The sequence below is a fragment of the Procambarus clarkii genome, chromosome 57, assembly GCF_040958095.1.
Source record: "Procambarus clarkii isolate CNS0578487 chromosome 57, FALCON_Pclarkii_2.0, whole genome shotgun sequence".
Classification (NCBI taxonomy): Eukaryota; Metazoa; Arthropoda; class Malacostraca; order Decapoda; family Cambaridae; genus Procambarus; species Procambarus clarkii.
In genome coordinates, this window is record NC_091206.1 from 25,000,007 (window position 1) to 25,022,880 (window position 22,874).

General features: G+C 46.5%; 1 non-coding gene across 1 annotated transcript; it reads left to right on the forward strand.

Moving 5' to 3' along the window:
• The first annotated feature begins 1,241 nt into the window (after window positions 1–1,241).
• Window positions 1,242–1,360, forward strand: LOC138353439 (5S ribosomal RNA). Its single transcript, XR_011223142.1, has one exon. It is a non-coding gene; the product is annotated as a 5S ribosomal RNA (ribosomal RNA).
• Window positions 1,361–22,874: the final 21,514 nt, after the last annotated feature.

The following is a 22,874-nucleotide window of genomic DNA, read 5'->3' on the forward strand; positions in this document are numbered from 1 at the left end:
AATATACAGAGTAAATCTACCCCAAAAGTAATGATTTATTTGTCTACAAAACTAAACTCTTTTTGGAATCATATGAGGCCCCTCCACTGAGGGGGGAGGCCTGGCTGTTTATTGTCATGTGTATTCATGCTGCTTGCATGTCGTCGTTTATTTTGCCTTTGTTGTTTTCTTGACAGCTTTCTTTGCCTTGGGTGGTTTGGGAGATTTTGAAGCTCTCTTTATTTTGGGCTTTTTGTTCCCAACAACAAGCTGCTGCTGCTGCTTCTTTTTCAAGGCTGTAGGTGGTTTGTTGCTTGTGGCGGCTTTCTTGGGAGTTACCACGGCCTTCTTTGCTGCTGTAGATGGTTTCTTGGTTGTGGTGGCTTTCTTGGGAGTTAGAACGGCCCTCTTCTCTGCTACGGCCAGCTTGAATGATCCACTAGCTCCACTTCCCTTGGTCTGAACAAGAATGCCGTCAGCCACTGCTTTCTTGAGAAATCTTCGGATGTAAATGGCGATCTTGGCAGCCTCGACTTTGTTGTTGGCAACAACGTACTTCTTGATTGCTTGTAGAGACGAGCCCTTACGGTCTTTGAGTGCTGCGACCGCGGCTAGAACCATTTGACTAGTTTTCGGCTGAGCAACCTGGACGCGAGGTTTCCTGGTGGTGGCCACCACAGCAGCAGCAGCCGCAGCCTTCTTGGTAGGCTTTGCTTCTACCATGATGATGATGAGATAACCAAGGTGATGAGAGACGCTCAGACAGTCACGGGGGAATGATGCTGCCGCCGCTTGAGCCGAACCTATTTATGTGCCGGCACGGTACAGAAGCTGCAACCTGGCAACTCGTCCACCAATCACGACGGTTGGTTTTACGGCTCCGAAACCTGGATCCCATATCTTCTCTAAAATAGAAGCATTTGTTCATGTTCTTTGTAAAAGTATCATAAAGCAGGACAGATGAGACAAATATCATAAAAACTGAAGAGCAGATGAGCACACACATGTATGTATTACAAAAGAAAATCCACAAATTCATTAGAAATTGGCAGGGTAGGCTGAGGAAGTAGGTAGATGTAAAATGTCTGTAAATGGCGAAAGAACATAAACCCAAGACTGAATAAACGATGTTAAATATCCATGCCAAGGAGACAAAAATATGTTAGGATACAATTACCATTAAGACACCACAAGAAGGTCCGTATCCTGCCGTGATGACTAAAAAGAGTTGGTTATTAGCCACAATGTGTAGGCAGTCTCATGCCAACGGCCATACCACGTTGAGAACACCGCTTCTCGTCCGATCAGCGAAGTTAAGCAACGTTGGGTTTGGTTAGTACTTGGATGGGTGACCGCCTGGGAACACCAAATGCTGTTGGCAATAATGTTTTTTGTTTTGTTTCGTTTGTTTTTGTTTGAATGGCTGGCTGGCTGGCTCCACGGGAAATTCACGGAGTTGTGTGGAATAAGGCCTGGTAAAATGAATTAATATGTATGTCATGTTTAAAACAAACTCGCTTAATATAGTGTGTGAGGCTTTATACAAAAACAAACAACCAAAACAAAACATGTTGTATATATATATATATATATATATATATATATATATATATATATATATATATATATATATATATATATATGTCGTACCTAGTAGCCAGAACTCACTTCTCAGCCTACTATTCAAGGCCCGATTTGCCTAATAAGCCTAGTTTTCCTGAATTAATATATTTATTATAATTTTTTTCTTATGAAATGATAAAGCAACCCTTTTCTCTATGTATGAGGTCAATTTTTTTTTATTGGAGTTAAAATTAATGTAGATATATGACCGAACCTAACCAACCCTACCTAACCTAACCTATATTTATAGGTAAGGTTAGGTTAGGTAGCCAAAAAAAGCTAGGTTAGGTTAGGTAGGTAGGTTAGGTAGACGAAAAAACATTAATTCATGAAAACTTGGCTTATTAGGCAAATCGGGCCTTGAATAGTAGGCTGAGAAGTGCGTTCTGGCTATTAGGTACGAAATATATATATATATATATATATATATATATATATATATATATATATATATATATATATATATATATATATATATATATATATATATATATATATAGCTTAATCCGGGTTTGAACTCGCAACTCCAAGAATACGCATCACTTATATACACTTTACCACTGGACCACTGCAGGACACTTGATGCTGAGGTATCAATTTAATGACGTAAATGCCATTTCCACAAATAAATGATAATTTAAAAGTATTTGTATGTACAAATCTTTTCTGTTTAAAAGGCTACAATATCAGTTACTGATATAATTTGTGTTAATGTTTCTATACCCACAGGAAGGCATGTTTTTGCTTATATGTAAGGGGTACGGAGAAGGAATCCACAGACCATCATTCCCCTTCCCCCCCCCCCTCCCACCTACTACCACCACCACCACCACCACCACCACCACTACTCACCACCAATCACCACCAATCACCACCAATCACCACCACCACCAATCACCACCAATCACCACCACCACACCTAACCGAAAACCCCCTAACACTTCAACCCTCCCCCCAATCAACAGGCGAAATAATAACCCTCAAATGCCTGCCTGCCTGCCTGCCTGCCAGCCAGCCAATACTAACGGTCTTCTCAGAAAGAAAATCTCTTTGTATCTGTATTACTTGATGAAATGTATGATTCTAATAATGAAAATAAATTGTTATGTCGGTTGTATGAGCATAATGACCAATATGCACATGATATGAATGAATTAAATAGTGTAGTTTTAAGTAATTAGGTTGTAGACACATTAAGCGGATATGATATTTGACGCGTCCAGAACTGGTGATTTTTGGTTTAGTTTTAAATGCACCACCACCACCACCATTGCTTCCCCAGAGCCTAATTAAGAACCGGTAAAAGGAGTCAATATGTATGTCATCTATAAAACCAAAGAATGAATAAAAACACACACACACACACCTACATAATAGTACTAGGAAGATTGTATGGCATAAAAAAAAAAAAAGTACTCCCATTGGGTCGTTTGAACTCGCGACTTCCAAAACACCAGCCACACACCTTACCACCCAGCCACCATAGAGTTGGTATAATTGTGCAACTTTAGTTATAAAACTAAAGTTCTTATTGTCTCAAATCTTATTGTCTGTTCTATGAAAAGGCATGATGTAAATTATGTATTTTTTGAATGATTGAATTGTAGGCACATTAAGCGGATTCGATATTTGATATATCCAGAAAAGGTGATTTCTGTTCAGTTTTAAAATGCATCACCGTTAACGCTAAAGGACTGGTAAAACGACTCGATGTTTGTCATTTTTAAAATAAACACTAAAACTAGGCCCTTAACATATATAATGTTTGAATATAAATTGAATGCATATAAATACAAAGTGGGAGTGGCTGGCTGGCTGGCTGCCTGCCTGCCTGGCTGGCTGGCTGGCTGGCTGGCTGACTGGCTGGCTGCCTGCCTGCCTGCCTGCCTGCCTGCCTGCCTGCCTGCCTGCCTGCCTGCCTGCCTGCCTGCCTGCCTGCCTGGCTGGCTGGCTGGCTGCCCGCCCGCCCGCCCGCCCGCCCGCCCGCCCGCCCGCCCGCCCGCCTGCTTGCCTTGCCTTGCCTTGCCTTGCCTTGCCTTGCCTTGCCTTGCCTTGCCTTGCCTGTCCTGTCCTGTTATTGCCTTGCCTTGCCTTGCCTTGCCTTGCCTTGCCTTGCCTTGCCTTGCCTTGCCTTGCCTTGCCCTGCCTTGGCTGCAGCTGGCTGGCTGGCTGGCTGGCTGGCTGGCTGGCTGGCTGGCTGGCTGGCTGGCTGGCTGGCTGGCTGGCTGGCTGGCCGGCCGGCCGTAAATCAACTCTTAACAACACCACACCACACCACACCATCACATCACCCATCACCCACCACCGGCCCCAGTCTCCCAGCCTCTCTTATATACCCGAGCAGGCCCTTTAAATTATTTGAATTGTTGCACTTCGGCCAATGGCAGGCACGATCGCTGCTGCTCAAACATATTCTGGTTCACAAGTATTAAAATATATATATTATAATATATATATATATATATATATATATATATATATATATATATATATATATATATATATATATATATATATATATTATAATATATATATATATATATATATATATATATATATATATATATATATATATATATATATATATATATATATATATATTCATGAAACACATTAAAACCTTGATCATTTATTCATTTATTACGTCTAGTGAAGAATTGCTTTTGTTCATTTGTATGATTAAAAATTGATAGAATAAGAATTCCTCGCTTAAAGTAAAATATAAAATATATATTGGATTTATATGATTGGTTAATATTCCAAGTGATGCTGAATATCCCCTATAATTTTGTTTTGTTTGTTTGTTATGTACACATTCCAAATGAAATCAATATAAATGTTATTATTAATGTTTGAAAGTTGATTGTCTACTTGAATCTCTCTATTAAAGTGTGTGTGGCTCCGGATGGAGCCTGGTTATAGTATTTGTCGCGGTGGGTGGCAGAAGTGCTTACTTCTTCTCTGTCTTCTTTGGCAAAAGAACTGCCTGAATGTTTGGAAGAACACCTCCCTGTGCAATGGTTACGCCAGACAGAAGTTTGTTGAGTTCTTCGTCGTTGCGGATGGCCAACTGCAAGTGACGTGGGATGATACGGGTCTTCTTGTTGTCACGTGCGGCGTTACCGGCGAGCTCGAGAACTTCGGCAGCGAGGTATTCCATGACGGCTGCCAGGTAGACAGGAGCGCCAGCACCGACGCGTTCGGCGTAGTTGCCCTTACGCAGCAGACGGTGAATTCTGCCCACGGGGAACTGAAGTCCGGCCCTGCTGGAGCGAGACTTTGACTTGCCCTTCACTTTGCCTCCCTTGCCGCGTCCTGACATTGCTGCTGCTGTTGTGGGTTTGTGGTGTTTTAATGCCGCCTTTTTCGCTTTGATGTCCAAAGAGCTTGGAAAGGATGTGGGAGGAAGAAGGATGGGGCGATGAAATTCTTGGAAGAGGATTTGGATGTGGAGAGAGGAGGCTTGAAAGTTCGGTGGCCCGTCCACCTTGGATTGGAGATGTTTTTTCAGTCAAAGCCTGTAGCTTAAGTTCTTCTTGGGCGGCAGGAGGCTAGTGGTGGGGCAGGGTGATGTCGTCCTGGTTCACTTGAGGTGGTCTGTCTGGCTTGGAGGAGGCGTCTTCCTTATTGAGATGGTGAGAGGTAAGTTCACTGTTGCTTGGTGGTGTCTCGGCCAGGAGGTATTCGCATGTACTTCCCGAATGTTAGCGGTGGTATTGGTATTCCTGTCGGGTCTTCATCTTCTTCCAGGAAGGTCACTTGTCCCCTCTTGACGTCGAATTTAGGGTCGATGTATGCACTCTCCAGAGCGCAGAGGTCTACATAGCGTTCCACGGTCTCGTGGTGGACAAACACAGGGTAAGGAATGGTTTTCCTGAGCTGGTTCATGATCCTGTTGCATTCTAAGGCAATGACCATTCTTGTGCTTCGATTGCCGTTGAAATTGCCACCGTGATTGAGGTAAAGTCCAAAGCAGGGCATTTTCTTGCTTGATTTGCTTGGGTTTAGGTCGAAGTCTGGGGCCTCATATGTGAAGGTCTCAGCCAAGGCTTCTAGGGACTCTGGTTCTGAATCTGATTCTGGTTCCACTTGCTGACTTCTTGGTCTCCTTTTTGCTCTCATTTTCTTCCGTCTCGGGCTGGTGGGGGCAGGTGATGAGGTTGACTTGTCTGCTGTGGTGGTAGTCTGGGTGGATGCTGTTGCCTGGGTGACTTGTGCTGGGTTCGACTCCGGTGGTGGTGGTTGCGGTATGACTGCGGTTACTGTTGGTGTTGGAATTTCGTCTGTTTGGGTTGAAGCAGCGTTGTGATGTTGAAATAGGTCTGCTGGTATCAACATTGTAGGCAGGTTGTTCTGGGCGAGCAGCATGTTCAGTACTCTCACGTATTTTGCGTTGTCTGTTCCCGCCTCTCTCTCAGCTACACTGATCAGGCATGGGATGAGAGTGGTGTTGGTCGAGGCCGCTGATTGGTTGACAGTCAAGTTGGTTGGCTGAGCTGCAGTCGCCTGTGTCCTGGGTCCCCATTGGGGGGTGGTCTGGCCTGGTGTGGACGTCTGTGTAGCAGGAGCAGAAGCGTTGGGAAGCACTGGAAACGATGTAGCTTGGATATTGAAGCTCGCCGGCTGATTGGTTGTTGGGTTGGCAGTTGCTGTTTTATTTATTTCGTCTAGTCGTACTTGGCAGTCCATGGAGACGGCGATGTGAGCTCCTCCACAATTGAGGCACAGTTTGGTGGTTGACCGGCAGATTTTGAAGTGATGATCCTGGGTACAAATGCTGCATTTAACCTCTGCTTGTTGGCAGTTCTTGGTATCATGATCGTACTTGTAGCACTTAAAGCACTGGCGAATGTTGTAGTACCGTTCCTTCTTTACAGTGTCAGGTGTGATGGAAATATCCAGACATCTAAATCCATTTTCCACAGCTTGGGTCGCTGCAGCAGCTGTTGTGAAGGTGACCTTGAGAGTAGGCCTAGGGTTGTCGTTGTTCTTGATGACCTTGACTGTAGCAGCAGTCAGAGCCGGGTTTCTGGTGTTGATACTATCAAGTATGGTACCAGGGTCTTGGGTGGCGATGTAGACACTTGTGTGGCTGACGAAGATGGTTCGTTCAGCCAAGTAGCGTCGGTTAGGAGTGATGATCAGGTTGGCGTTTCGTAGGGCGTCCTGGTGTTCTGGTGCAAACAGTTGCTCCAGAGCTTGCTCGCTTGAATAAAGAAGTACAGCGCCGTCAGCATCGTCACGGATGTCCAACGGGGCTGCATTCGTGATGTCAACGATTTTCCTTAGTAATTGGGGTCCGGTGTAAGTGGTTTCGTCACGAAACCGGACCTTTATGCGGTAAATCATGGCTCTACGTTGCTGCCTAATATTTACCCACCCGGCAGTGCTGGGTGCAGAGAGCCTGATCTAGGTTTTCGGTCGAATGTTGTTAATAATCTTTTTTCTTTATCTTAATGCCGCCCCGCAGATCGAGCTTCGTGTTATATACCCCGCTCAGGATCAAGGGAGCCCGCCACTGACCAATCAGCGCGCTCCGCCACGCGACCCGCTCTGAGCTGAGTCGCGAGCGGGATATAAAAGGAAAGCTCGCCTCGCGCAAAAGTTGCAGAGTACTTTGCTTTAAGAGGTCAGACCCCACCCTGATCCGGTGCATTAAACCGGTAAGAGACGGGAGACCTCTTAAGGAAAGTGCAACCCTCTAGATCAGGCTCTCCTGCACCCAGCACTGCCGGGTGGGTAAACATTAGGCAGCAACGATTAGAGCCATGATCTACCGAATCAAGGTACGATTCAGAGGGAACCAGACCCCTACTCGATCAGAGATATCGGATTTGATCACCACTACAACCAATGTTGCACCCCTGGACGTCGTACTCAACGATGATGGACCCCCTCAACTGCTGTTCAGCAGTGCCGAGGCCGTACAACGCCTCTTTAACCCCATTCACCTCACTGCTCTCGAGGAGGCGCACATGTTCCTCACCCCACCACGACACTACCTCGCAGCCAGGACTGTTTTCGTAAGGAGAGTGAGCTCCCTCATCTCCGAAAAAGCTACCACCGACGTCGCCACCAGCATAACCGAAGACAACCCTTCCTTGACTGCAGTCACCGTAAAATTCATCCCTGTGCAGGACAGCCACCTCTCCACTATGAAGGTCACCTTCACCTCGCCTGAGGAAGCTACCTCTGCTACCACCAACGGCTTCCGGTGCTTCGGCCTCGCTTGTACACCCCGACAAATAACAAGAGAACATTACTACCAGCTACGACAGTGTTTTAAGTGCTATAGTTATGAGCACTTCACTAAAAATTGCCCATCTCAGGACCAACGGTGCAGCAAGTGCGCCGAGAGTCACCACTTCAAACAATGCACCAGCGACTTCCTCAAATGCCTTCTCTGCCAAGGTCACCATACTGCCGTCTCTGCTGAGTGTCCAAAAAGACGTCAAGAAATACAGAAGATGACCGAAGCCAGGCAAGCCAACACCACACGACGAGAACCGTCAACATTCAACGTGCAAGCCGCCAACTTTCCTCTGCTTCCGGGAGGGGGCGGAGCTTCTGCACAGACTGCATCCCATTGGGGCCCTGGGTCCCAGCCCGCCAACCAATCATCGACGCAGCAGCAACAGCCACAACTTTACTCTGCTGAATCAACAAGCCAGCCCTCACCACACCAGATGCTGCTCCCTAACAGGAACCATAACGTCATAATGGGACTCATCCGCACTGCTGAAATGATTGCAGGCACGAACACCAAGGAATTTGTACGAATTCTGAACATTTTGTACGCTGACAACGGTTTACCAACATTTACTGTTCGTGACGAGCTCTTCACAACAACAGCCTCAGCCAACACCAATACGACTTCAGCAACAAATACCACTTCTGCCTCTAACATCAACATCACCATCTCTTCAAATGCATTGGCAGATATCCTGTCTGCTGACGCCCACCCTGTGCAACCTGCTACAGACTCTGCAACATCCTTGCACACTGCTACTACTCCAGACGAACCATCTACTTCTCCAGTGGTACCTGAGACTGCACCAACTTCACCAGCTTCACCAGAAAATACACCAGCCGCACCCGAGACTACACCAGCTTCACAGGTACCTACACCTGATGCTCCTGAAAACCAACACTTGTTTTCCGATGATGACTCTACTGCCTCGATTGACGTTGAAGCACAATCACCATCTCCAGCAACACAGGAGTCTCCAAGAGTCTCCGCACTATATGATCAACGTGAACAACTTACACTTGGAACTCCCGAATACAGACGCCTCTCCAGCAAAATACTCAACACAAGGTATGCGGAATGCCTGCTGAATGATCCAAACTCAAAGTACATACTAAGGAACGAAGTAATCTTCGTTGAATGCGACGAAACCACATTGTCAAAGGACCTTTTCCCACCAGACTACGCCGATTACAAACATCAAATGATTACTCGAAGCAAGAAGAAAGAAGAAACACCAAATTGAAGAAGAAGAAGACACCACATGAAGACTGATTGTTTCCACCTTGAATGCTGAAGCACTGCCACCGCCGCCTTCCAGACCCGCCTCCAAGCCTAGCCAGTTGTTGGGTTGTTTGCAGCATCGATGTATTGCCACGCAGCTGGGTTTAGCCCTGGCACTTTTTCTTCAACTTCAGCATTTCCTCTCACCGACTACCCTTCAGCTGTCCCCACTTCAAGGCTCGCCCCAATGGGCATCTTCTTCTGTATTATTCAGTTCAGTTCAGTTCGCAAAAGTTCATTATTGTATCGCAACGCCAGCCAGCACGAGCATCATCATGCCACCCAAGGCATCTGGAAAGGCTGCCAAGAAGGCCGGAAAGGCCCAGAAGGCCATTGCCAAGGGCGATAAGAAAAAGAAGCGCAGGAGGAAGGAGAGCTACAGCATCTACATCTACAAAGTGCTGAAGCAGGTCCACCCCGACACTGGTATCTCTTCCAAAGCCATGTCGATCATGAACTCGTTCGTGAACGACATCTTCGAGCGCATCGCCGCCGAGGCTTCTCGCCTGGCCCACTACAACAAGCGTTCCACCATTACCAGTCGGGAGATCCAGACGGCTGTAAGGCTCCTGTTGCCCGGAGAACTGGCCAAGCACGCCGTCTCTGAGGGCACTAAGGCCGTCACCAAGTACACCTCCTCCAAGTAAACGGCTTACTTACTGCCCTGTGGTGGTGGCTTGGCCTCAAACCAACAAACTCGGCTCCATTGGAGCCACACTTTAATTTCTAAAGAGATTGTGAGTGTTAGACACCAATACTATTATAACAAAAACCTCTGTCACTGAAAGCAAATAGCTATAAAATGAGAATATTTATGAAACTGTCTGTGTGTGTTTCTCTCTCAGTCTCTGTCTGTCTGTCTGTCTGTCTGTCTGTCTGTCTGTCTGTCTGTCTGTCTGTCTGTCTGTGTCTCTCTCTCTCTCTCTCTCTCTCTCTCTCTCTCAACACATATAAGCACTCGGTATCTTTTTTCTAGAGATTAGAGATTCATTGTTATGTTCCACATTAGGATTACTATGCAGGCCACCCTCTTAGGTTTGAAAATGTCAAGAAAACGGTTAATTTAAAATGTCATCTCCTAACTTAACAGATTAAGCCAGAGGACCGAAAACAGAATAAAACAGGACTGGACAGTATGTCACTTATACAAGCTGCTTTTATTTCTAGTACAGTATGACAATTTTTATTTTGGGGGGGGGGGGTGATCCTTGACAGTGCATAAGAGCGAAAAGCGACGGCGTTTTGTTTGTAAGAGAACAGGTTGTACTACAAATGACTACTTGATTTATTGATATCACGTGTATGTATGACACCTAAATTAGTGTATTTATTTATTTATTTATTTATTATATGTGTAGATGAAGGTTAATTCATATGACTGATGCTAGGAATGTCTGAAATCTCCTTAGAAGGATATTTTGGCCCTGAGAAGGGCCGAGTTTGGTGTATACTAGGGTGGTCGATTTAGCTTATGCACGCTCTCCACGGATACGGCGAGCAAGCTGAATGTCCTTTGGCATGATGGTGACACGCTTGGCGTGGATGGCACAGAGGTTAGTGTCCTCGAAGAGACCGACCAGGTAAGCCTCGGATGCCTCCTGTAAAGCCATGACGGCAGACGACTGGAAGCGAAGATCGGTCTTGAAGTCCTGGGCAATCTCGCGCACCAGACGCTGGAAGGGAAGTTTCCTGATGAGCAACTCGGTGCTCTTCTGGTAACGACGGATCTCACGCAGGGCGACCGTTCCGGGCCTGTAACGGTGAGGCTTCTTCACACCCCCTGTGGCAGGAGCAGACTTGCGTGCTGCCTTGGTGGCCAGCTGCTTACGAGGAGCCTTGCCTCCCGTGGACTTGCGAGCAGTCTGCTTGGTGCGAGCCATGGTGAACAACTGTGGTTTGTGATGGCCGGCGCCGAAAAATTTTTGCTTATATACGCCGTCTCGAGGCGCTTGCTCGAGCGCCATTGGCTGCTCGACTCGCCTACGTCACCCCGTTGCCCCTCCCCCTCCTTCCTCTGGCTGCAGCCAACAGGCGGCTCACCTCAATCACTATTATCGCTGATTTTGCTCTATTTTTTGGATTTGTGCAAAAGTCATTTCACAGGGACGTGAAACAGACGAGTAGGCAACTGCAGTTTTGAAAGCGTTGTGAGAAAGCCGTGTCTACTCGACCACAAGCGTAAAGTAAGGGCAGGCAGGAGTTGCAATGCTACTAGTACGTCCGCTTGATGGGATATAGTCGGGAATGTGTATTGCCGTATATAGCACTCTTTCTCTCCTCTGCTAAACATTTCTTCCTCTTCAGGCCGGGACCTACCCCCTGTGCGGTGAAAGTGCAGTGGGGTATTCGTCCTTTCCTCCCAGGTGGGGCCACAGCACGTGCTTGCGCCCTGTGTCTCCCTGCCTGGCTTGTTTGCTATGCCGATCCACTGCTAGAACCTCGTGATAGTGCGAGTCAACTAGCAGTGGGGGTTGCCCTTGAGTAACACCTTCAGGACTCACAAATACTTTGTATTTGTGCCGAACCGGGTTCAATTAGCCTGCTAAGAACCCGGAATTACGCCTCTGACAACCGAGCTCCAACCCACAGCTCACGAGCCTAAGATCCACAGCTCCACGGAGATCGCAGCTACCCAGCTGAGTCAACCCACCACCACCTCCTCCACCAGACCACTACCTCACCTAAAATGCACTGCCTTCGCCTCATCTATGCTCTTGATCCTCCCCTTGACCCTGACGGAATAGGACAGAAAATCTACATGATCACCCAGACTCCTTACACCTCCATCACCCCCATTGACAAAGGAATAAAGCTCTTTCTACCCTCTGAATCTGACCTCTATGCTTGCCTCACCCCCAAAGCCCGAACAGGACTACAGACACTTGGACTCACCCCTGCACTGACACTGGAACAGAAACATAATTGCACTGCTGTTGCCTTCAACGTAGACACCACCCTCCTCTCCACGATTACAACTTTAGACAAACAACGTACTGCCGACATCGGAAAAGCCAACAACATCATCATAGAAGATCTCTTCCACCCACCAAACACAAAGATCCTCAGAATCCGTTGCTCCTCCCCCACTGAAGCTGAATCCCTCCTCACACATGGCTTTAAAGCAGACCACATTTCCATCCCACATTATAACTTCAGGATGAGCACATACCAGTCCATTACACAATGCTTCAGGTGCTATGGATTCAACCATACCACCAGACAATGCAAGGAAAAGGAACAAGCCTGCTCCTTATGCGCCAACAAAGGACACTTCTGGAAAGATTGCACAGAAGGAACACGATGCTGTATAAACTGTGGTGAAAACCATCCTGCCACCCACCACAATTGCAAAATCAGGGTGCAACTCATCAAGGCAATGAGGAATAAGACCCAAAACACACTACCCCAATATCATGCCCAGACAGCACGCCAGCTTTACCCCCAAAACCTCACTAACCAGCTTCACCGCCCCAACACACTTCCCCAAAATGCTCAAACAATACCCATCAACCCTCAAGGTAGAGGTGCCCTGCTCCCCACCCCCCCAGGTTTCCCACCTCTCCAAACCCACACCACCAGCGGACACCATCTCGCAAACCACCATACTCAGGCCCCCCCTCCCCCCCCTCACCCAACAACAGACGACACCCCGAGAATAGTGGCAGCTATCATAATAGCACAGATATCAGCACAAGGAGACACGAGGAAGGCAATTTCCAACATCCAACAAATCCTACTAGCAAACAACCTCCCTCCAATAGTCATCCCTCCCAGCTTGGCGTCACAACCAGTACAACCCCTAACACCTCCCCCCATCACCCCACAAGCACTTACACCACCACCACCCCTTATTACTCCCCAGACACCAAACCCAGTATCACCCCCACCCCTTATCACACTCCAGGCATCAAACCCAGTACCACTCTCACCCCTCACCACCTCCCAGACAAAAAACCCAGCACCACCCACACCCTCTTCCCCACCTTCTATCACACCCCAGGCAACAAACCCAGTACAACCCCCACCTCTCATCACCTCCCAGACAGAAAACCCAGCACCACCCCTACTCTCTTCCCCACCCCCCATCACCCCCCAGGCATCAAACCCAGTACCACCCCTACTCTCGCCCCCACCCCTCACCACCTCACAGACAACAAACCCAACACCACCCCCTCCCCCCATCACCCCCCAAACACCAAACACAGAACCATCTACACCCTCCCCTGACACCCAGGCCTCTAACTGCTTCTCACAGACCATGCTCCCCATGACAGCTACCCCTCTTCAGTCAAAAAGATCAAGTTCACCAAAACACAAAACAACTCTTCAAGTGAAAAGAACAAACTCACCTAAACAAAACAAAAAATTTCTGCATGCAAGACGAACAACCCCAATACACAAGAAAACCAACCCATCAATTAAAAAGAAATCAGATACCAAGAAACATGTAACCTCCCTCACCTTAGCCCACACGCCCAACACGTCAACTCACCTCACGCCCAACACGCTAGCCAACCTCACGCCCCTAACCCAATACCACACAGGTACAAAGCCCAAAATCCCACAAAATTTGCCCCAAAACGTGTCTTTCTCAGCCAAGAGGACTAACACCTCCCCAGACCACTCCCTCACCCCTACACCAAAACTTCCTAAATTCATACCAGACACCATGCAAAACGGACGCCATACATATCTCCTACCCAAATCTATAATTACCAAATCTGTCTACACAACGAATCAATCCACAAAGGAGAACCCCTCCGGTTCAAATGCCACAAACACTCCCCCAACAAGTCAATAAATATGAAAATCACACAATTTAACGTTAGAGCATATTACAACATCAGACACCTAATTGCTAACTTTGTGGAGAATAAAAGACCGGATGTGCTGCTACTAAACAGCACATGCGTGACGAACTCTCACAAAATTAGACATTTTGGCTTCACAACATACCAATCTCCTGATGAAGCTTACGAAGGGGTTGCTATTCTAATAAAGAACACCTATAAACATGACCTCCTCACTACCAACTGGCAACACAAACACTTCCTAGCAGTCCGCATTCACACTCAACACGGGCAGATGATCATTGGTACCACATACATTCGTCCAAACTTGGGTCTCCCCCTCCAGAACCTAAACACTCTCTTCAACCACACACACATACCAGTCTTCCTCCTAGCAGACCTAAATGCAAAACACCAAACATTCAACCATCGCCAACACAACATGCACGGTCAACAACTACACCAACTCCACCAAAACAAACACCTCACCTTCCTTGGCCCTGACTTCCAAACAACCTACACACACAATGGAACTGGGAGACCAGATCTAATCCTCACCAACAGAGCAGGCACTCACCTACAACACTACATCACACCCGGACCCCTCACTGGCTCAGATCACATACCCATATCACTCACACTCTCCAGCAACCCCATACTCATCCCAGCCACCCCACAATATGACTATCAAAATGCAGACTGGGAAGCCTTCAAACAACACCTAACTGCCAGCACACAGCCCTACAACTTCCAAGACAAACCACACACAGACATAGATTCCCAAGTCCTCACCATCCAGAATAACATCATACAAGCAGCTGATGCTACCATTCCAAAAACAACCCACAAAACTAGATACTCCTTTTTTCCTTCGATCAGAACAAAAAGGCTACTCTCCTGCTATCACAACAGATTCACCCACAACCTTCACAGATACAATCAAGTAAACACAGACCTCACTATACTCAAAAACCACATACTCAACAGCCTTGACCAAGACCATGCTAACAACTGGGAGAAACTCATACATAAAGCTGAAATACAAAGAAAAACAACTCCACAACAATTCTGGAACTTCATAAAGAGGATCAGAGGAAACTCCTCCTCTTCTGCCTTTACATACATCACTCACAACAATCAAAACTACACCGATCCCTCAGAAGTAATAGGCATATTCAAACAACACTGGCAGGACATCTTCAATCCCCACCCCCCACAACCAACAGCAATACAAAACATAAACAGAGTAGAAACATGGATACGACACAACCCTCATGCCATCACACACTACCCTACCATTGACCTCACGACACTAGACGACTTAGAAAGTGACCTCACAGAATCAATACTACCTGAAGAAGTTAAACTCATGCTCAAGAACACCAGACGTAAAGCCCCAGGAGCCTCTGGCATTGGCCAAGCTCTCCTCAAGCAACTTCCAGACCCCCTAATCTTTGCACTCACAGACGTCTACAACGCCTCACTAGCATCAGGATATTTCCCAAGCCCATTCAAAGAAGCCACAGCAATCCTCATTCCAAAACCCCAAAAATCCCCGACAGACCCTAAGAACTACAGACCGATCAGCTTACTAGAGACATTAGGAAAAGTATACGAAAAACTCATTAATCATAAACTCAGGAATCACCTAGAACACAAAAACATATTGACAGACAAACAATTTGGCTTCAGACAACACCGCTCAACACAAGACGCACTGAACATAATAACAAACTACCTCTCCATAAATAAACACCAAAGGGCCAAGACGGCCCTCATTGCAAAGGACGTCGAAAAAGCTTTTGACACCGTATGGCACGACGGCCTGCGTTACAAACTCTGCACTCTGTTTCAACTATCTGATAACATGCAGAGGCTACTTTGCAGCTTTCTAACAAATAGAAAGATGCAGATCAAGTTCCTCAGCAAGCTGTCGGGTTATTTCAACCTAAATGCAGGTGTCCCTCAGGGCTCAGTTCTTTCACCAACCTTATACATACTCTATATAAACGACATCCCTGACCCAGTATACTGGACATCAATGACCCTTTGCTACGCTGACGACGTAACCCAACTGATCACAGACTATACGATTAACGCCCTCACACGGAAAGCACAACAAGAAATAGACAAAGTCACCCTCTGGGAACACGACTGGCGAATAAAAACAAACCCCAACAAGTCAAAAATAACATACTTTTTCTACAACAAACGACGTAACCCTGACCCAGTAAAACTCTACTCTCAATCACCAGATGCAACACAGATCCCAAGAGTCAACAAAACCACAGTACTTGGACTCACACTAGACTTTAACCTTCGCTTTCACACACACATAACACCCAAGAAAGCTATAGCCTCAAACGCCCTATCAAAACTCTACCCACTTAAACATGCCTCCCAAGCCACCAAGCTCTACTTATACAAAACACTTATTCTCCCACTCCTAACATATGCACCGATCCCACTCACACTTGCAGCACCAACAAATAGGAAGAAACTCCAGCGTACCCAGAACAGGGCTCTGAGATGGGTGTTCGATACCCATTGGCAGGACTTCACCACCAGTGAGGCCCTGCATGAGAGGGCGAACATCCCACCTCTGAACATAACCTGGGATACTATGGGGAAGAAACAGATTGACAGAATTCTCACCTATCATGACAACTACGACACGTTCCTCAGAAACGTCCTAAGCAGACCCAGACATACGCACAACCTCTTTAACCTGATCGACGATCCACCTCCTGCTCCGTCCTTTACATAACCCCTCTCCTATAATATCACTACTCAAATCACCAAACTTCCAACTATAACCTCCTAACTCTTCTCCCCCCTCTTTAGGGGGGGACCAACTAGCTCCCGTTTTCTGGTGCCTTGGGTGGGCCGCGATGCTGATTAACAGATCAAAGACCACATCTGGTGTGAGCCTCCAGGGCACACCCAGCTGAGGGCTGCTGTCTCCGTGGGTGCTCAGAAAAGACGAAATGTTGTCACAGATCCGATTCCTTGCCTTCACTGCCTAGTCTGGTCATAACGATTTCAATGCCATGCAGCTGGGTCTAGCCCTGGCACTTTACCTCATACTGAAAACCCTTCCTCTCACCCCCACTAATTCTTCCCCTATCCCCACTTCCACGCTCACCCATTAGGGTATCTTGACCTATATTTAAATGAATGAATGAATGGCATTCGTTCATCTTTTCATTGGCAACGGAAGCAGCAGCACGTCGCGCTCGCAGTGAGATCTAGGCGATACGCTGTTTGAGCGCCCCCGCACCTGCAACCACCTGCCTCTGCATTATTGCAGTTACATGGGACCACCGTTTTGAGGCATCTGACATCACAACCACCACAGTGATCCAACAGCATCGATTTAACAACAGCCAGAGATGCAGAGCGCTAGTAGCACCTGTTGCTAACTTGCAAGGTCAGGGCCGCTTGGTCGGCCCAGACGAGCATACTCTCGTGGTAACCCTACCTGGGGCCACATCCTTATCACAGCCATCTTCCATCCAAGGCAACACCCAGGCAAACTGGCACACACCTCTTTTTCAGGCAACGACGGCTCTTCCTCTCGGCGTGTTCACGGTTTATGTTACAGCTCTATCAGTGATATAACGTGCAAAGATACATTACCCTAGTGGGCCAACCCGTACTGCCACCCTGAATAAAACCAGGGACAGCTGGATGGCCTAACTTACGTAATGTGTATTGCCGTGTATAGCACTCTTTCTCTCCTCTGCTAAACATTTCTTCCTCTTCAGGCCGGGACCTACCCCCTGTGCGGTGAAAGTGCAGTGGGGTATTCGTCCTTTCCTCCCAGGTGGGGTCACAGCACGTGCTTGCGCCCTGTGTCTCCCTGCCTGGCTTGTTTGCTATGCCGATCCACTGCTAGAACCTCGTGATAGTGCGAGTCAACTAGCAGTGGGGGTTGCCCTTGAGTAACACCTTCAGGACTCACGAATACTTTGTATTTGTGCCGAACCGGGTTCAATTAGCCTGCTAGGAACCCGGAATTACGCCTCTGACAACCGAGCTCCAACCCACAGCTCACGAGCACACTGACCCCCCCACTGAGCTAATGAAATCGCAGTGATTGGCACAAGACACGGGACTGTCAGTAGACAGTGAGTCACAATGGCTCACTGTCTACGGATGACCTACACTGGGAATACACCCATAGACACAGTTGACTGCATCACTACCTTTTACAATGCCACTGGCACACCAGCCACTAACCATATAAAACATGCCAACACAAACACCATCAAATTTCTCATTGCCTCTGAAGACGACCTTTTTGCCTGTTTCAAGGAACCTACTTTCAGAAAACTCACACAAGCTTCACTTACTCCTGTTCTCACTATTGAACAAAAAACTAAATGCTCTGTACTTGTAAGAAATGTCGACAGCTCTGTCCTTTCAGCACCTACTACTATCAATCTCTCTCAAGACATCTCTCACAGGAATGCTATTACTGTAATGGAGATATACCCAGTGCCCAATACAAAACACCTCAAGATCCAATGTTCCTCCCCTACAGAAGCTCAAAAACTCTTGCACCATGGAATTAAAATCCTCAACACCAGCACTCCTCCCTATTTCATTAGTCCAGTTGACTATCTTCCTTTGCTGCAATGCTTTAAATGCTACAAATACAGTCATGAAACCCGGAAATGTAAAAGCCCACAAATGTGTTCAAAATGTTCTGCAGAAGGCCATTTTTACACTCAGTGCTCTGCCAACACTTTAAAATGCATCAATTGCCAAGGAGGTCATTCAGCAGTTGACAAATCTTGCCCTTTGAGAAAGCAAACCCTAAAATCTCTTCGCAATAACCAACCTCGCACTCAAGCACACCCTCATTCCTCTTCTTCAACCTCCCATAACCTATCTCATCACCAAACAGCATCAGCCACCTCAATGTCCTATGCCAGTGTCCTTAATGCTTCACCTCACCAGCAACATCATCATAATACTGCACAACAAACTCAGTCCTCTCCACCTCTCTTCCCTCACCCACCACCTCCACCTTATTCTCCTCTTCAGAACCTTGCATATGAACGAGTCACTGCCTGTGTACAAGCTGCTTACTTGAAGGCCAAGGACGATGGCCGTGACTTTGCTGACTATCTTCCAATCTTTCTCACTCATAACGGCCTTCCTAGTATCTCTGTTCCTCCTACTCAACTATTGCGCTCTGCTCCATTCTCTCCTACAGTCCTCACTCCACAAAACACCATGACTTCAGCTGAAGAAAATACTACAGTTCCCCCACAATCTCCTACCAACCCACTCCTGACTGCCACAGAAAACGGTGCCACTGACCAAACAGCACATCCTGGACTATCCCAAACTGAAGCATCTATGTCAAAGGCACTTTCAACCTCTTCTCCCAACATTGTCCTCTCCACTTCCAATCTGACTACTAACACTACAACCTCTGATACCTCTCACCCGGTCCCTGTCAACAAGCCTTCTGTCTCCCTCCATCCCCCAACAACTTCAGTCATTTCTTCTGTAACTCATCTTGTCTCGTCCCGAGCCCGTTCAGCAACCCGTTGTCTTACTCCCACCTCCCGCTGTAAATATCCTACAATTCCTACCACCATCCTCCAAGATGCACCCTCCTCAATAACTGCCCAACTCATTGAATCACGCAACCCTCATGCTCTTTTACATGCACAAAACCCCACCAGCACCCCATCAAAACCTAAAAATTCATAAAGATCATACAGTTTAATGTGCGGGCATATTTCAACATTAGACACATGGTGTCAGATTTTATTGAGATCGAGAGACCTGATGTGCTATTATTAAATAGCACATATATCACGAACTCATATAAAATCAAACATTATGGCTACACCTCTTACCAGTCACCAGATGAAGCACATGAAGGAGTTGCAATACTCATCCGTTCTTCATACAAACACGAACTCTTACACACTCATTGGCTTCACAAACATTTCCTAGCCATTAAAGTTCATACACAAATGGGGTCTCTCATCATCTGCACAACCTACACCCGTCCTAACACCGACATTCCCATGCAAGATTTCATAACTCTCTTCAACAACTCTCACTTGCCTGTTTTTCTGCTTGCAGACCTCAATGCACAACACCCTACATTCCACCACAATACCACAAATCAGCATGGCAGACAGCTTCACCAAATATACACCCAAAAACATCTATTCTTTCTTGGCCCTGATTTCCCCACTTGTTTCACACATACAGGTTCTGGCCGGCCTGATCTCATATTCACCAACAGACACGGCAGCAACTTGCAACACTTCATTTCACCAGGGCCCATTACGGGCTCTGATCATATTCCCTTAATTCTCACAGTCTCCACAAATCCTATTCTCATCCCCAGCACTCCTCAATTCTCATACCATAGGGCAAACTGGGACATGTTCAAACAACACATTGATGACACTGATCTCACTTATGAATACAATGACAAACATCACACTGACATCGACACACAAGCACTCAACATACAAGACACCATCATTCATGCAGCAAACATCTCCATTCCTAAAACAGCACACAAACCACATTTCACTTTCACCCCCTCCATTCGCTCCAAACGCCTCTTAGCTTGCTATCACACTAGATTCTTACAAAACATACATCGACATGGACAAATACTATGGGACCTAACAGCATTAAAAAACCATATCCTTAACAGCCTAGATGAAGATCACACAAAACATTGGAAACACCTTATAGAACAAGCAGAACAATACAGAAAACTGACACCTCAAGAATTCTGGAAACGAATCAAACGATTACAAGGATCAACTCACACACCGTTTAAATACCTTCTACATAATAACAACAAAATCACTGATCCTGAAGCAGTTCTCAACATTTTTAAACACCACTGGGAACAAATCTTTCACCCACATCCTCCTGAACCATTTGCACGCCCCAACATTGAAATAGTCGAAGACTGGATACACCAAAATAGACAAGCAACTACACCAGACGACCTCATTCACCTTGAAAATCTCAATTCAAACACTGAACTACAGACTCCCCTAACTCTAGCTGATGTCAAGACAGCTCTCATGGGCACTCGTCGTAGAGCCCCTGGTGCGTCTGGCATTGGACATATCCTTCTTAGACAACTCCCTGCCTCTATCATTACTGCTATCACTAACCTATTCAACGCCTCCCTTGCCTCTGGATACTTTCCACTCAACTTTAAGTCTGCCACAGCCGTTCTTATTCCAAAACCTGGGAAACCCCACACTGACCCAAAGAACTATAGACCCATCAGCCTTCTAGAGACACTTGGCAAAGTCTTTGAAAGGCTGATCAACCAGAGACTTAGAACCCACCTTGAACACAATGACTTACTCACTAACAAACAGTTTGGATTTCGGCCTCACCGGTCCACTCACGACGCCTTAAACATCATGACTAACTACCTCAGTATCAATCAGCACCAAAGACTTAAGACTGCACTCATCACTAAGGACGTTGAGAAGGCCTTTGACACTGTTTGGCATGACGGCTTAAAATTCAAACTATGCAACAACTTTAATCTTCCTCTTATCACCACCAAACTTCTTTCGAACTACTTAGACAATAGGACAATGCGAATTAAGTTCCTCCAACAACACTCTGACTACTTCAACTTACACGCCGGTGTTCCCCAAGGTTCTGTTCTTGCCCCAACACTCTACATCCTATACATAAACGACATTCCTGACCCTGTTCATCACACTTCATTAACCATATGTTATGCTGATGATGTCTCTCACCTTGTCACCAGCAACACCATTGATACACTAACAAACACCGCACAAACAGAACTTGATGTTGTCACTGAGTGGGAGTACAAATGGCGTATAAAAACCAACTCCAGCAAATCTAAAATCACCTACTTTTTCTGTAAAAGAACTATTCGCCCAATTCCTCTCAAACTCTATTCATACACTCAAAATCCTACTTACATCTCTGTATCTCCCTCCTCCACAGTCCTGGGACTCACATTTGATCGACAACTACTCTTTCACACACACATAACACAGAAACATGCAATAGCTCTTCAAGCCATGAAGAAACTATACAGACTTAGATTTGCAAAACCTGACACAAAAATGCACCTTTACAAAGCACTTATTAGACCTCTCCTAACATACGCTCCACTAGCTCTTTCTCTATCTGCACGCACTAACAAAATAAAACTTCAAAGAATACAGAACAGAGCACTAAGATGGGTACTCAACACCCGATGGCAAGAGTTAAATACCAATCAAAGTCTCCATGAAAGTACTAACATTCCTGCCCTAAATACCTACTGGAAAACTCTATCAGACAAACAAATCGATAGACTACTCACTCATCATGAACAACACATTGATTTTCTCCTACACACTCTCAGACTACCACGAAACAATCATGACCTCTTCTCTACCATCCATGATCCTCTTCCTAACTCTGTATTTCGTTAAACTTTAGCTCTCAACACCCAGCATCCACTATCATTACATATTCAGCTCTCAACAACCAGCACAAACAATCCGTAAAAAAGTTCAGCCCTGACGCTCTTGAGCCAATCACTGTGATGTTGTGAGTTTGTGATGTCCCGATGTTGTCACTGAAAACACCCGACTGAGTCCCTGCCTCGAAAGCCGCAACCTAACGACACGCAGCTGGGTTTAGCCCTGGCACTTTTTCTCTTACAAATCTTCTTCCTCTCACCCCCCCTTATCTTCTTCTGTCCCCACTTCCAAGCTCGCCCCTATGGGCATCTTCTCCTGTATTATTCTGATTCTATTCTGGCATTCGTCATCTTTTCATTGGCAACGGAAGCAGCAGCACGTCGCGCTCGCAGTGAGATCTAGGCGATACGCTGTTTGAGCGCCCCCGCACCTGCAACCACCTGCCTCTGCATTATTGCAGTTACATGGGACCACCGTTTTGAGGCA